Source organism: Dermochelys coriacea, chromosome 9, assembly GCF_009764565.3.
Source record: "Dermochelys coriacea isolate rDerCor1 chromosome 9, rDerCor1.pri.v4, whole genome shotgun sequence".
NCBI lineage: Eukaryota > Metazoa > Chordata > Testudines > Dermochelyidae > Dermochelys > Dermochelys coriacea.
Window position 1 is genome coordinate 87,498,101 of NC_050076.1, and position 12,776 is coordinate 87,510,876.

At 42.3% G+C, this 12,776-nt stretch overlaps 1 protein-coding gene across 40 annotated transcripts in view; it reads left to right on the forward strand.

The window, feature by feature from the left end:
• Positions 1–12,776, forward strand: part of LOC119861038 — a 362,455-nt gene that overhangs the window by 19,578 nt on the left and 330,101 nt on the right. Inside the window, exon 1 of one of the 40 annotated variants that reach the window (XR_006274125.1) lies at positions 11,906–12,764. The exons of 38 other annotated variants lie outside the window; for them this stretch is intronic. The gene's annotated coding sequence lies outside the window, so the exon portion shown is untranslated. Of the gene's footprint in view, positions 1–11,905; positions 12,765–12,776 lie in introns of those variants that run through there. One more of the 40 variants, XR_006274129.1, reaches the window with a different exon arrangement.

The window sequence follows — 12,776 nt, forward strand, 5'->3', positions numbered from 1 at the left end:
GACCTCAGGATTTGACCTTAAGGGTGAAATCCTGGCCCTACTGAAGTCCATAGGAGTTTTGCCATTGACTTCAGTGGGCACATGATTCCACCCCATGTATTTCAAACCCAGATCAATTACTTCAATTTTCAGCCCTACATTACTTGGGATAGATGGTCAAACTTCACTGGTGAACACAGGTTTCTTACTCCAGTTTTCTGTGTGCTTCTCTCCATACATATATGAAATTAACCATTTGGTGAACTGCCTTTATCAAAACTCAGCACAGAGGTACACATGATATGACAGATTGTGGCTGGCCCTTGAACAGGGTGTGTATGCAAGAATCTTCCCTGCCTGGGTGTGCCTTGCACAAGGACCAGGAAAAAATCCAGTCCCTCTTCCCAGGGGAACTTAGGGAGTACTCCCTCCATTCACCCTCTGAATCGGGGTCACAACCAAGCTTTTGCTAAGGAGGTGGCTACCCTGGCTGCCCCAAATTTGTGCAGCATTGCAACAGGGCGCACACAGTCATACCATCACTGAAATTTGCCCAGTCAGCCCATCCATCATGACAGCAGAAAAGAGGCTCCCCTGTACAGATGTGATCAAGGGCAAGGGAGTCCCTGAATGAGCACGTCACCCCAAAGAAGCCAAGAAAGATCGGTTAGGAAGCAGAGCTATGGCCCCATCCTCCCTCTGCACTAGTCCACAGAATTGGTCACATGCTCTGGAGGGGAGCACATTGTGTAATAGCACATTTGCAAATTCACTGTCTACACCCAAATGGTACCTGTGGTGATTTAGCTCTACAGAGCCCAACTTGGCATTGAAAGTAAAGTCTGAGTGAGATGCATCGTGGGTAACAAATTCAGAACTTAAGTGTCACCAGTGATCAGCCTCCTACTCTGAAAAATAGCCCACAAATGTTTTTGAAGGTTGCAAACACCTAGAATTGCACCCACAGTTGAATAACCCAAAAAGGTGGGCACATTGCATTCACAATTGGGTGGCTACTCAGCCACTATCACCCAACCACTATCATTGTGTTGCACATGTAGCAGCTCCATGATCTGACAATAAAATGTCTTTGGGTGGGGTGCTCAGCAAGTTCTAAATAGACAGAAAAGGGCAATGAGCATTTTGCATAACGAAGAGAAAGTTTGGAGGGATATTGCACAGTTCCTGTTTACTAGGAACAGTTTGTATGAAGACTTTTCAGACTGGGGTCATCACTGAGTAGTTTTTGCTCAAATCATGGATAGCTTTGTTAAAATAATAGGCAGTGACTGTACAAGGTTTGGAAGTTATATTCACAAAAACAAGTGTTTCAAAAGAGTGCTCTTCTTTAAACAGCTTAGGAAACTGTTAATGACTTTGGAAGTTTTGCATATTATTATTTAAAAAGAAAAATCTGGATGTGTACAGTGTAGTTAATGATGAATTAAATCTTTTAAATCACTTACTGCATGCAACTGTTAGACTATGTTGTGGGATTAAGTGAACATATTTGTTTTGGCCTAGATTGAAATCTGGATAAAATTGTTAAACACATTATGTTAGCTACATACCATAAAATTTGCACACAGTGTGTAAGTGGTTTATTTTCCTTTGTCTGTTCACATCAGCTAAGTAAATATGATCCTGGTTAGCTGAGGAGAATTAATGAGCTTATTTGCATGACACAACAGGAGGTGAGAGCTGGGACTATCCAAAGCATTTGATCTTGAAAAAGTTCTGCTTGTGGCTGTTTCTATGTATATGTATACATACACACACACACAGAGTAGGATTCCTTTTTTTTTTAACTAATTGGAGAGGAAGCAGTTAATAATAAAATCAAAAAGCTCATAAAATTAAACACTTCAAAATGACAGTAGATACGGTGCATAAGTTACAATATGGTGCCCTGCACTGCTTTCTTCTTGTCCTTCAGACCGGAGCAAAGAGATTTCCGGTATGCTGAAGGCATTAGAATGTGAAGGGATGTCGACTTGGTCTTCAGTATCATCACTTTTGTTATGGATTTCCCCTGCCCCCCTTTCTCCCATTCAGGAAAAATGGTTTGTATAATTGGTCATGTATAAGATTGGTGCTTGTATAATTGAGGTTCTACTGTGTAATTAAAAAGTTTATTCAAGACTGGAATAACTCAAGGTGTCTCTGAACCTGAGGCTTTTTGGAGCCTAGGCCCTGATTCAACGAAGTACTTAGGGAATGTCTACACTGCAATATAAGCCTGGAGTGAATTGAACTTGAATTATATTAGATATTGGGTTTTTTAATCTAGGGCTCGAACGTCTACATTCAAACAAACACCTACAAGATCTCTATCATGCATTCTTACAACTACAATACCCACCTGCTGAAGTGAAGAAACAGATTGACAGAGCCAGAAGAGTACCCAGAAGTCACCTACTACAGGACAGGCCCAACAAAGAAAATAACAGAATGCCACTAGCCATCACCTTCAGCCCCCAACTAAAACCTCTCCAACGCATCATCAAGGATCTACAACCTATCCTGAAGGATGACCCATCACTCTCAGATCTTAGGAGACAGGCCAGTCCTTGCTTACAGACAGTCCCCCAACCTGAAGCAAATACTCACCAGCAACCACACTACAGAACCACTAACCCAGGAACCAGAGTAGCAGCCGTGTTAGCCTGTATTCGCAAAAAGAAAAGGAGTACTTGTGGCACCTTAGAGACTAACAAATTTATTAGAGCATAAGCTTTCGTGAGCTACAGCTCACTTCATCGGATGCATTAAATGCATCCGACGAAGTGAGCTGTAGCTCACGAAAGCTTATGCTCTAATAAATTTGTTAGTCTCTAAGGTGCCACAAGTACTCCTTTTCTTTTAACCCAGGAACCTATCCTTGCAACAAAGCCCGTTGCCAACTCTGTCCACATATCTGTTCAGGGGACACCATCATAGGGCCTAATCAGATCAGCCACACTATCAGAGGCTCGTTCACCTGCGCATCTACCAATGTGATATATGCCATCATGTGCCAGCAATGCCCCTCTGCCATGTACATTGGTCAAACTGGACAGTCTTTACGTAAAAGAATAAATGGACACAAATCAGACGTCAAGAATTATAACATTCAAAAACCAGTCAGAGAACACTTCAATCTCTCCGATTACAGACCTGAGAGTGGCTATCCTTCAACAAAAAAACTTCAAAAACAGACTTCAGCGAGAGACTGCTGAATTGGAATTAATTTGCAAACTGGATACAATTAACTTAGGCTTGAATAGAGACTGGGAATGGATGGGTCATTACACAAAGTAAAACTATTTCCCCATGTTATTTCTCCCCCCACCCCCAACTGTTCCTCAGACGTTCTTGTTAACTGCTGGAAATGGCCCACCTTGATTGTCACCATGAAAGGTTTTCCTCCGCCCCCCACTTCTGCTGGTGATGGCTCATCTTAAGTGTTCACTCTCCTTACAGTGTGTATGATAAAACCCATTGTTTCATGTTCTCTGTGTGCATAAATAAATCTCCCAACTGTATTTTCCACCAAATGCGTCCGATGAAGTGAGCTGTAGTTCACGAAAGCTTATGCTCAAATAAATTTGTTAGTCTCTAAGGTGCCACAAGTACTCCTTTTCTTTTTACACTCATTTGTAACCTCAGGTTAGGAATTTGTTGAACCTGAGTCCCAGCCTCTGTCTCTAGCATCTACAATGCATTCTTCTTCTTAGCTTATGTGCAACATGCTGGAGGTGGCATGTGACCAGGATTCATCACTCAATTTGGTCTGCTAGTTGGATCATTACCTTTCCCAGCCTGGGCTGGGTATTGACAGCAGTGCGACATGAATGCTGACCCATGCTCCACTACATTGCAATATGTCAGTCCAAGTCTAACCAGCCATATCCCAGCCTGCCTAACACCCTCCCATAGTGTGGCTGCTCTAGCCATTTGTTCATGGTGCATTGTGGGAAAACGTGACTGTCCAGAGGATAAAAAGAAATGAACACAAGTAGTAGGGCTGCATCTACACTGCAAAGCAATATAGCTTGAACACTGGGTCCTCACTTGACTCAGGCTTGAACCCTCCACCCTGTGTGGTCCTGGAACCCTGGTTCCGAGCTCTGGGTTAGGATGTATAAATGGAAGGGGGTTTAGGCTTGAACCTGAGTTCGAACACTGGGCTTACGTTGCAGTCTAAAGACCTGCAGCCTGCCTGTGTCAGCTTAGTTGGGCTTGTGGCACTTGGGCTGCAGGGCTATAAAATGCAGTGTAGATGTTCAGGCTTGGGCTAGAGCCCAGGTTGTGGAACTCTCCTTCTCAGAGGGTCCTGAATCCTGGGCTCAGCCGAAACCTGAATGTCTACACTGCAATTTTATAGCCCTGCAGCCTGAGCCCTGCAAGTCTGAGTCAGCTGACATGGGCCAGCTGCAGGGTTTTTATTGCAATGTAGACACACCCAGAAATATGTGTATAACTCCTGTTGATGTCAATAGGATTTAAATGCGCTTAACTTTAAGCACGTTTAAATGCTTTGCTGGGTAGGGATAGAATTACTGAAATGCTTAAATTTAAGGATATTCTTAGGTGTATGTATAGAGCTGGCTACAATCAGTGTATGCCACTTGGGGAATTCCTCTAAGCCAGGGAATCCCCATCTGCCCATTAGGGCAGCCAGAAGAATCAGGCCGGACAATACCATTCCAATTTGTTTTGTGAAAAACTCAAGAACATGAAAATGGTCTAAAGTTGTTGGATAATGAGTTTGCCAGGGATAATTTGACCAGTTGGAGTGATAATGACAGCTTTGAGTCCATAATGATATGTATGTCTCTTATTTTCATTCTCACAATCAATGAGTAGACTTGTTAATTTCAATAGGATTTGTTTTGCATGCATTAGGTTTAGTTTGCTAGCACTCTCCCGCAGCCTGTCCTCTCTTCCCCTTCCCCCCCCCACCATATTTTTTTGGTTACAGATATATGCACACAAAGAGAGGTTGTACGGTGTTCAGGGAAATTTCAGATTCTTGGTCTTAATATTTCACATGTATTAGTTTATGGGGGGAGGGATAGCTCAGTGGTTTGAGCATTAGCTTGCTAAACCCAGGGTTGTGAGTTCAATCCTTGAGGGGGCCATTTAGGGATTTGGGACAAAAATTGGGGATTGGCCCTGCTTTGAGCAGGGGGTTGGACTAGATCTCCTGAGGTCCCTTCCAACCCTGATATTCTATGATTCTTCTTTGTCTTACTTAATATTTTATTATCAGATTTCTACTCAGATGCATTGTGCTTACTCCTTGTGCAAACTGAAGTTATGTTGCAATAAACTGAAAAAGAAAACTATACATCCAGGGTGGTGTGTTGTTAATGTGAAATTCAGCATCAACCTGCAAGTAGACTTGCGAAAATCCCCAGCTATTTCTAATTCATATTATGAGAAAGACAATCAGATACCCAACAAACAGAATATCTTGTACTCTATTAGTCCTACAGGGACAGATTTCCTTGCATGCATTTAGGTTTTCAAATAATACAAACATATGTTACCTTTTTGTTTTTATTGATTTTTTGGACTTTCAAAATACAGCTACAGCACAATGTATTATGAAGACATTTATTGCAGAGCTTGCTTTGATTTGTTGTCATAAATTGAAATAGTGTCAAAATAAAGTCTTTTATATTAAGATATAATGAATTCTCTTGTGCCCCAATTCCTTTCTCTGATCACTGAAATCAAGGTGAATCTTGCTATTGATTTTAATGCAATCAGGCTTTTGGAGACCTGTCTGGAGAGGTACACCTGTAGGACAAATATTAGTCGCATGGAATTCAATAGTGAAATTCCTGTTGACTTCAGTGGGATCAAAATTTGGTCCTGTAGCATGTTTTGGTGTGTCAGGGATCAGCTATGCATGACCAGCACAGGGATGTACAAACTTCACGCTGCAACACTAGTGGGAAGACAATATTTTCACTTTTGTTCTCCTTTGGAGAGACCCCTAAGAGAGACTACACTATACATGGAGTCAAAGTACAGTTTAAAGCTGTCTTCCTTACAGGTCCGTTCAGTGGGATGAATTGTGTGACAGGCAAGCATCTTCACAATGTAATCGATTGAATTTGTTTTTTCCATGTGACTCGTTTTGGTGAATGAAAAATTGAAACTAGACTAATCAGTTTTGCTTTTGTTTCTAGTCAGTTTTACTGCCTAGGGCTCATTCACCAGTGCAATACTGCATTGCTGGAGTGGCAAACACCAAAGTAGAATGTTTAAATCTTAAAGGTTCCTGGGGAAAAATGTAGAAAAAAAAAAAGAAAATCTGTGTGTTAAAATTGGTTTTATAGACCTTTTTTCCTTTGTAAGGTCTGAACTACCTGTATCCCTTACTACTAATAGAAAACCTAGTTAAAGAATTAGCAGAATAGTTATGTTTAACTTATAATGCAGTAACAGAGCAATAGGGGTAGAAAGGAATTCAGAGACATAGGCAAGGAGAAAAAATAGGCATTAGAACAAGTTAAAATAACATTTTGTCAGCAGTAAATGAATGGAGTTTAGCTCTTTACCTCACGAAATCCAGCAAGAATTAAGGTAAAACTTCACTGCAGCATTTACAAGTAAATAAGACGGCGTAAAATGCAGGCTTCCACTAGTAGCAATCACTCCAATAGCTACATTAAATAACACAATCATTTATCTATTGAACTGGCCGGTGTAGTATTCATTACAATTTATTTGTGCTCTCCCAATGGCGTCAGCGGGAGCAGGCCTTTGATGCTTCAGAGAAGTCTTTATTTAAATGGCTCGCTGACAGAATAAAGTCTGATTCTGGTTGTAATCCCAAGGTCCTTGCTCTGGCAAAATGCTTATTGATTTCAATGGGAGTGGGTCCTGAGTAAGGGGTGCACCATTGACCCCTTTATTTCCTGCTAATGAGGACCAGTGTGATCCATATCGTACCAACAGACTTTACTACTCTCTATAACCTCTTAATTGCCAAGGATCAGTGCACTCAGCTGTACCTCACGAAGGCTTGTGCTCACAAGGGAGGAAGAGGGTGCTAGAGGCTGCTCCTTCCACCCCATGTCAGGAACAATGGGGTGTCTTATGCTTAAGGACCACTATGATTCTGGAAATCTACTGCCACTGCTGGGGTGAGTCTCTGCAGGGGACCATGCACAGAGGGGGAACAGGCTGCAAACCCCATCAGGGGTGATGCAGTTCATTTGCTTTCCTCCCATTCCTAGCATTTTTCCAGACTGCTCAGCATCCCTTCCAGAGCTCTTCCCTGAGGGAAAATAGCTTCTGGAGCACCTGCTGCTCAGTTCGTCTCCTCATAGTTCACCTGGGTCTGTGTTTTTATGCCACAGTCCAGCACAGTGTAATGACCAGGTATTTATTCCTAAGCATGAAATGACACAGAGTCTTATATGTCTCTTGGTATCCTTGATGTTTTCCTCCTAAATGGGGAAGGCACTTCAGCTAGAGAGCTGTCATAACAGCTGGTCTGCTTTTATGCTTGTTCTCATCCGTGGGTTTGTGGGTCTCAGGCAGCCTTATACCAAGTCTGGGGCTGTATGTGTGGTTTAGCATTCTGGATTTCTGATGTGTTGAAAGGGGTGAATCTCAGAACGTTCAGAGTTCAGTTCAGATTAGTGTTCAGAAATGTGGAAGCTCATCTATATGATCCAAACTGCCTGAGGCTGCATAATGGAGAACAGCCTGTGCTACAAGATTTACAGGGCTTCCCAGCCAGAAATACCAAGAGGACTCTCTCGTGCTGTTTGGGCACTTCCGGTGCCCAAACTTCTGGTTTTAGGAATTTAGGGGGTCCTGCAATGAGATTGTTCTTGGGAGAGAACCTTCATTCAATCAATCTCTTCTCTCTTCCACAAATTCCCCCCAGTCCTCTCTTTCTTTGCCTTTGCACAGATAGTGATGTGTATTCTCGTTACAGTAGCAGCAGACCACATAGTCCCATAATAAATTTGGGACTGATCCCTGATCCACAAATTGGAACACTGCCCTCCTGAACCCCATCTGAAAATTGGAGATCTCTTTAACCATAGATTGCATGTTGCCTTCAATATTGGTAGGGGTTTCCCCAATGCTGACTCTGGTCCTGTCCATATCTGGAAGGAATGATGCATGCAGAACTCGCCTGTAAAATGGATGGGAGGAAAATCCCTTATCTGATATTTCTGAGCCTCTAGAAAGGTTTGTTTCCAGCTCATTTCAACAAATAGAAGATTCTTGTCATTCTCTAACTTATTTTCCCATCTCTTTAAAAAGTCTTTACTGGACTGATTCCAAGATGGGTGAGGATGATAATTAAAAGAGCTCTCCTAAATAGTGCTTAAAGGGGTTAGATTTAGGATTGTTGTTGGTTTTTCAGGATGGATTTCCAGGTGGAGTTCTGCAAACCAGGGGTTGAAGAGACGCTGCCATTCATCTTGAGCATTTGATTACCTTTATCTTTAGATTTGCTGGTTTTCCATTTAGTCAAGGCCATCCTCAGGTTTGCACCAGGATTTTCACAACTTCAAAGTGAAAATATCAAAATCCCTCCCACACTTTTATGAAAGACAATTTAGAAAATCCTGCCATCAGCGATAGTTCACTGTGACAGCAGAATCAGTATGACAAGCTTGGCCAAGTATAGTTGACCTTCCTGGTGTGATGGTGGCTGCAAGTTAGTCTGCTTCTCCCTTTTGTGCTGTGATCCTAGTGAATAAATATTAATGGAAAGGCTTTCTGAATTCTCCTGTTGGGTGCTGTCTGTGATGGGTGTTGAAATCCCACACGGGGCAACAGGGATTAGGGAGTCATTCTGGGCCCAGATGATGCCCTCCCACTGTACCTGCAGAGCTTAAAAAGGAGCTCAGACACCTCAGAAAGGGGGCCGACAGGATAGGAGGACAGAACTATCTTGAGAGCTCCTGAATAACAACACAGCAGAAGCCCTTCTTGCAAGGGAGGGGTCTGCAAGAGGCAGCTGCTCAAGGTCCTACAGGAGGGGCCAGGGAGGACATGCAGGTGAGAGGTAGCTGGGGTTTTCTCCCTTGGGCTGAGGACTGAAGCCAAGCCATGAATTGGGATTTTGACTGAAGACAGGGGTTGATCAGGGGCTGCAGCTTGCCTAAGACCCTGGGCAGCATCTTCTTCTTAGCATATGCGCAACATGCCTCAGGTGGCACGTGACCAGGATTCATCACCAAATTTGGTCCACCGGTTGGATCATTAGCTTGCCCGGGCCGAGTCCTGACAAGAAGTGAGACATGAACGCTGATTCATGCCCTCACCCTGGGTTGTAGGAGAGTTGTGACAAGTCTGGATGTGGGAGGAAACCACCCCAGGAACCTGGAAGAGCTGTAGCTGGGTCTAGCCAGCAAAGTAGAAGGCTACCAGCTGAGCCCAGCTGGGCTGCAGATTTAGTTGTTTTTGGTATCTTCTGTTGTACTGTACATGAAGAACCTTGAGACCTTGTGGGGAAGTGGCTGGTAGGAAGTGACCCAGTGAGGCAGCCTCAAAGCACTCCAGGGTGTTTGATATTGCTCCCTCTCATGGAAGGAGCAATAAATCCCCTTCCCTCCCTCTACCCTTTGTGGATAAGGAGAGGGTAGAGGCATTGTGAGCCCCAAGTAGAGGGCATGCTGTCCCCAAAGGCCTGGAGGTAGCCTAAAGACCCTCTCTGTTGAAACATTGGACTCTGTATATTTTTGTTGGACTCTGATACCCCAGAAGAGGCAAACTCAACTGGTGACTCAGCCAGAGAATCAAGTTGCTACTTACCAAAAGTATGGATCTCCACAGTGTGGGAACGACTGATAGTGAGGAATGCTGGAGACGGGGGAGGGCTGGGCCTCTTTGGCCTAACCCCTAGGCAACACCACCGGTAAGCTCAGTTGCCTGTCACATGGTCATTATTTGAAGATGATCTTGAAAGAGGTGTGTCAGAGCTGGCTTCCTTACTTTGATTATTAGGAGATCAAACATAAACCTCAAGAAAGTAAACTGAAAATGGAGAGGAAAATTTGTGATGGATCACTTGAAAAAGGCCAGCCTTGCTCCCGTCTCCCCAACTGGAGGGACAAGTCTGCAAGGTGCTCACACAGCAGGTATAAGACACCCAGGTTGGTTAGTGTGAGTGTCAGAAACATTTCTCTTGTCTAAAGTGGCAATGATCACAGACAAAACCAATTGGCAATTCAGGACTTGCTGCCACAAAGAGGACCCTCGTGGGTTTGTTTTTTTTTAAAAAAAAATACACCTTCTAATTTATTAGCAGTGGTGACAGCAGTAAAAGGAATGAATTTATTCAAGTAAGTACAGTTAGAATAATGTTAATTAAATAATTCAAGTAGGCTGTGACTGTAGTAGAGTGTGGCAGATAATGGTGGTGGTAACAAAGAACAATGACAGGAAACATGGACTGGCTTTATATTATGGGAGTTGAGTGGAGGGGAACCATGATTTGTTTTGAGTAATAAAATTCACTAGGTTTCCCACAAGAAATCATTACATGTCAAAACCTCACAGAAAAATTTCCAAGCAGATGTTACAACAGTGTCCTATAACTTTCATCAGTTTATCTTTCTGTCCTATATGTTCAGCACCATACATATATGTATGTATGTCTGTCTGTCTGTCTGTCTATAGGTGTATGTTAGCTGATACAACCTGGCTGCATTATTCTTTCAATGGAGTAATCTTCTGTTAAGTAAGCTACTACTCAATATGAATAGAGGTAGAAGAATCAGGACCTTAAAGCCTTAGTTACAATAGGGAAAATCCTGGTTTCAGCAAAATTCTAAGTAGAATTGGTCAAATTTTCTTTCCTTTTTCTTTTTCATTACAACATTTTAATGGGAAAATGTCAACATTTTCTCATCTTGTATGTGTGACAGATGCTGTACTTTTTACGTTTTTAAAAAAGTTATCGAAAAAATTAACATACTTTGCTTACTGAAAACAGGGTTTAGGTAAACAAAAAGCGTCACTAACCATTTCAGGGGAGCTCTCAATGATGTTTAGAAAAAATAAATGAAACAGTTGTGAAAAGTGTTTCAAAATGGTTATCAGGTCAGTTTCAAACACTGTGAAAAGGAAATGATTTTGAAATTTCAAAATGTTTATGAAAATAGATTTTTATTTTGCGTGCAGCTCTAATTTAAGGTGACATAAATGGTGGTATAAGTCACCTGTCAGTAAGTGGATGTCAGTTACACACGAAGGTGGGTGGGTGGGAATTGCAGCAGTATAAACATCTTGAAGGGGAAAGGGTTACAAAATGTAACATGAAGCACATTTCATGAGTGGGTGGTTTTTCTTGCTCCAACCCCCACTCGTCTGCTCACTTGACATGTACATTACACCTCTTTACCAATACAGAACTTACACCATTGTTTGTCACTACTGAGCTAGGGTAATGTATATCATAGAATATCAGGGTTGGAAGGGACCTCAGGAGGTCATCTAGTCCAACCCCCTGCTCAAAGCAGGGCTAATCCCTAGTTTTTGCCCCAGATCCCTAAATGGCCCCCTCAAGGATTGAACTCACAACCCTGGGTTTAGCAGGCTAATGCTCAAACCACTGAGCTAGCCTTCCCCCCATCCCTATATATTTAACTTTGGAATTACATAACGTTTATCATCTTCAAAGATTTGGCTGATTATCATAGAATTAGAACAACAAAGCCAAAATAGATATGTTAAAAAATAAACTGGCATCTAGTTACTTTGATTGGCTATAAATGAACAAACTGCAACAACCCATCAAAGACTGGGGGTGTATTTCAGAGGAACTGCCGAGTGGTTAAGTCATGTGGCTCACTGCTTGTGTTGTATGGTTGAAACCTTGAGAAGTTCTTGTGTAGATTAGAATTCAGGCTTGCTTGGTTTGGTAAGTTTATGGTTGGAGTTATATGTTGGGGTTGCCTGCGATAACAGGAGCCTGGACCTGATGAAGGAAATCCCTCCTAGTCCTATGTTTATATGCATCAGTTTGACACTGTACAAATCTGTGTCACTCTATACCATGGACCAGATGTGTAAAGATGTGTCCACGTACTTGTGCATGCCTACTTTATAGAGGCAAACACCATGATTATAGGCGCAAATCTACATACGCACAAGCCCTTAGACTTATGCCTGCATTTCAAGTATTTGTGTATGCTAACCAGACCCATGAGATTGTGTGTGCACATGTGCATGTCTTTCCTAGTGTAAAATTCCTAGCATTAAAGAGGATACTGGATTTTCAAGAGCAGACAGACATGAAAAACCATAAGGTGTTAAACTGCCATAGTTGGAAATGGTCCCTGTAAGCATGTCATAACTATCTGGAAGACCAATTGTTTTCACTTCCACAGTTCCTTCCTTCTTAGGGTCCTCGTTAATGACTGAAGCATTACAGCTCCCCTGTGAGCTAAATATCATTATCCATATTTTACAGATCAGAAATCTGACTAAGATCAGACAGCAATTCTATGGCAAAAGCTTGATCTCCACACTACCAACCCCATGTCTTAGCCTCAACACCAGGCTTCCTCCAATTTAAGTGATATTGCATTTCTCTCTCAACATTTGCTGCACCTAAAAAAACCAACCAACCAAAAAAACAACAAAAAACACAAGGCCCCGAGCTCAGTGCCTGCTATTGCTGTTTTTGTCCATGCAACAAACTGCGATATGTCAGCAGAAAAAAATTGAAATATGGAATCTTGAGGAAAAAGTGATGTTTAATGAAGTCTCTCACTCTCAGTGAAAACTGAATGCTCTACTCATGCCATTTGAAGGTTGGTTATTTC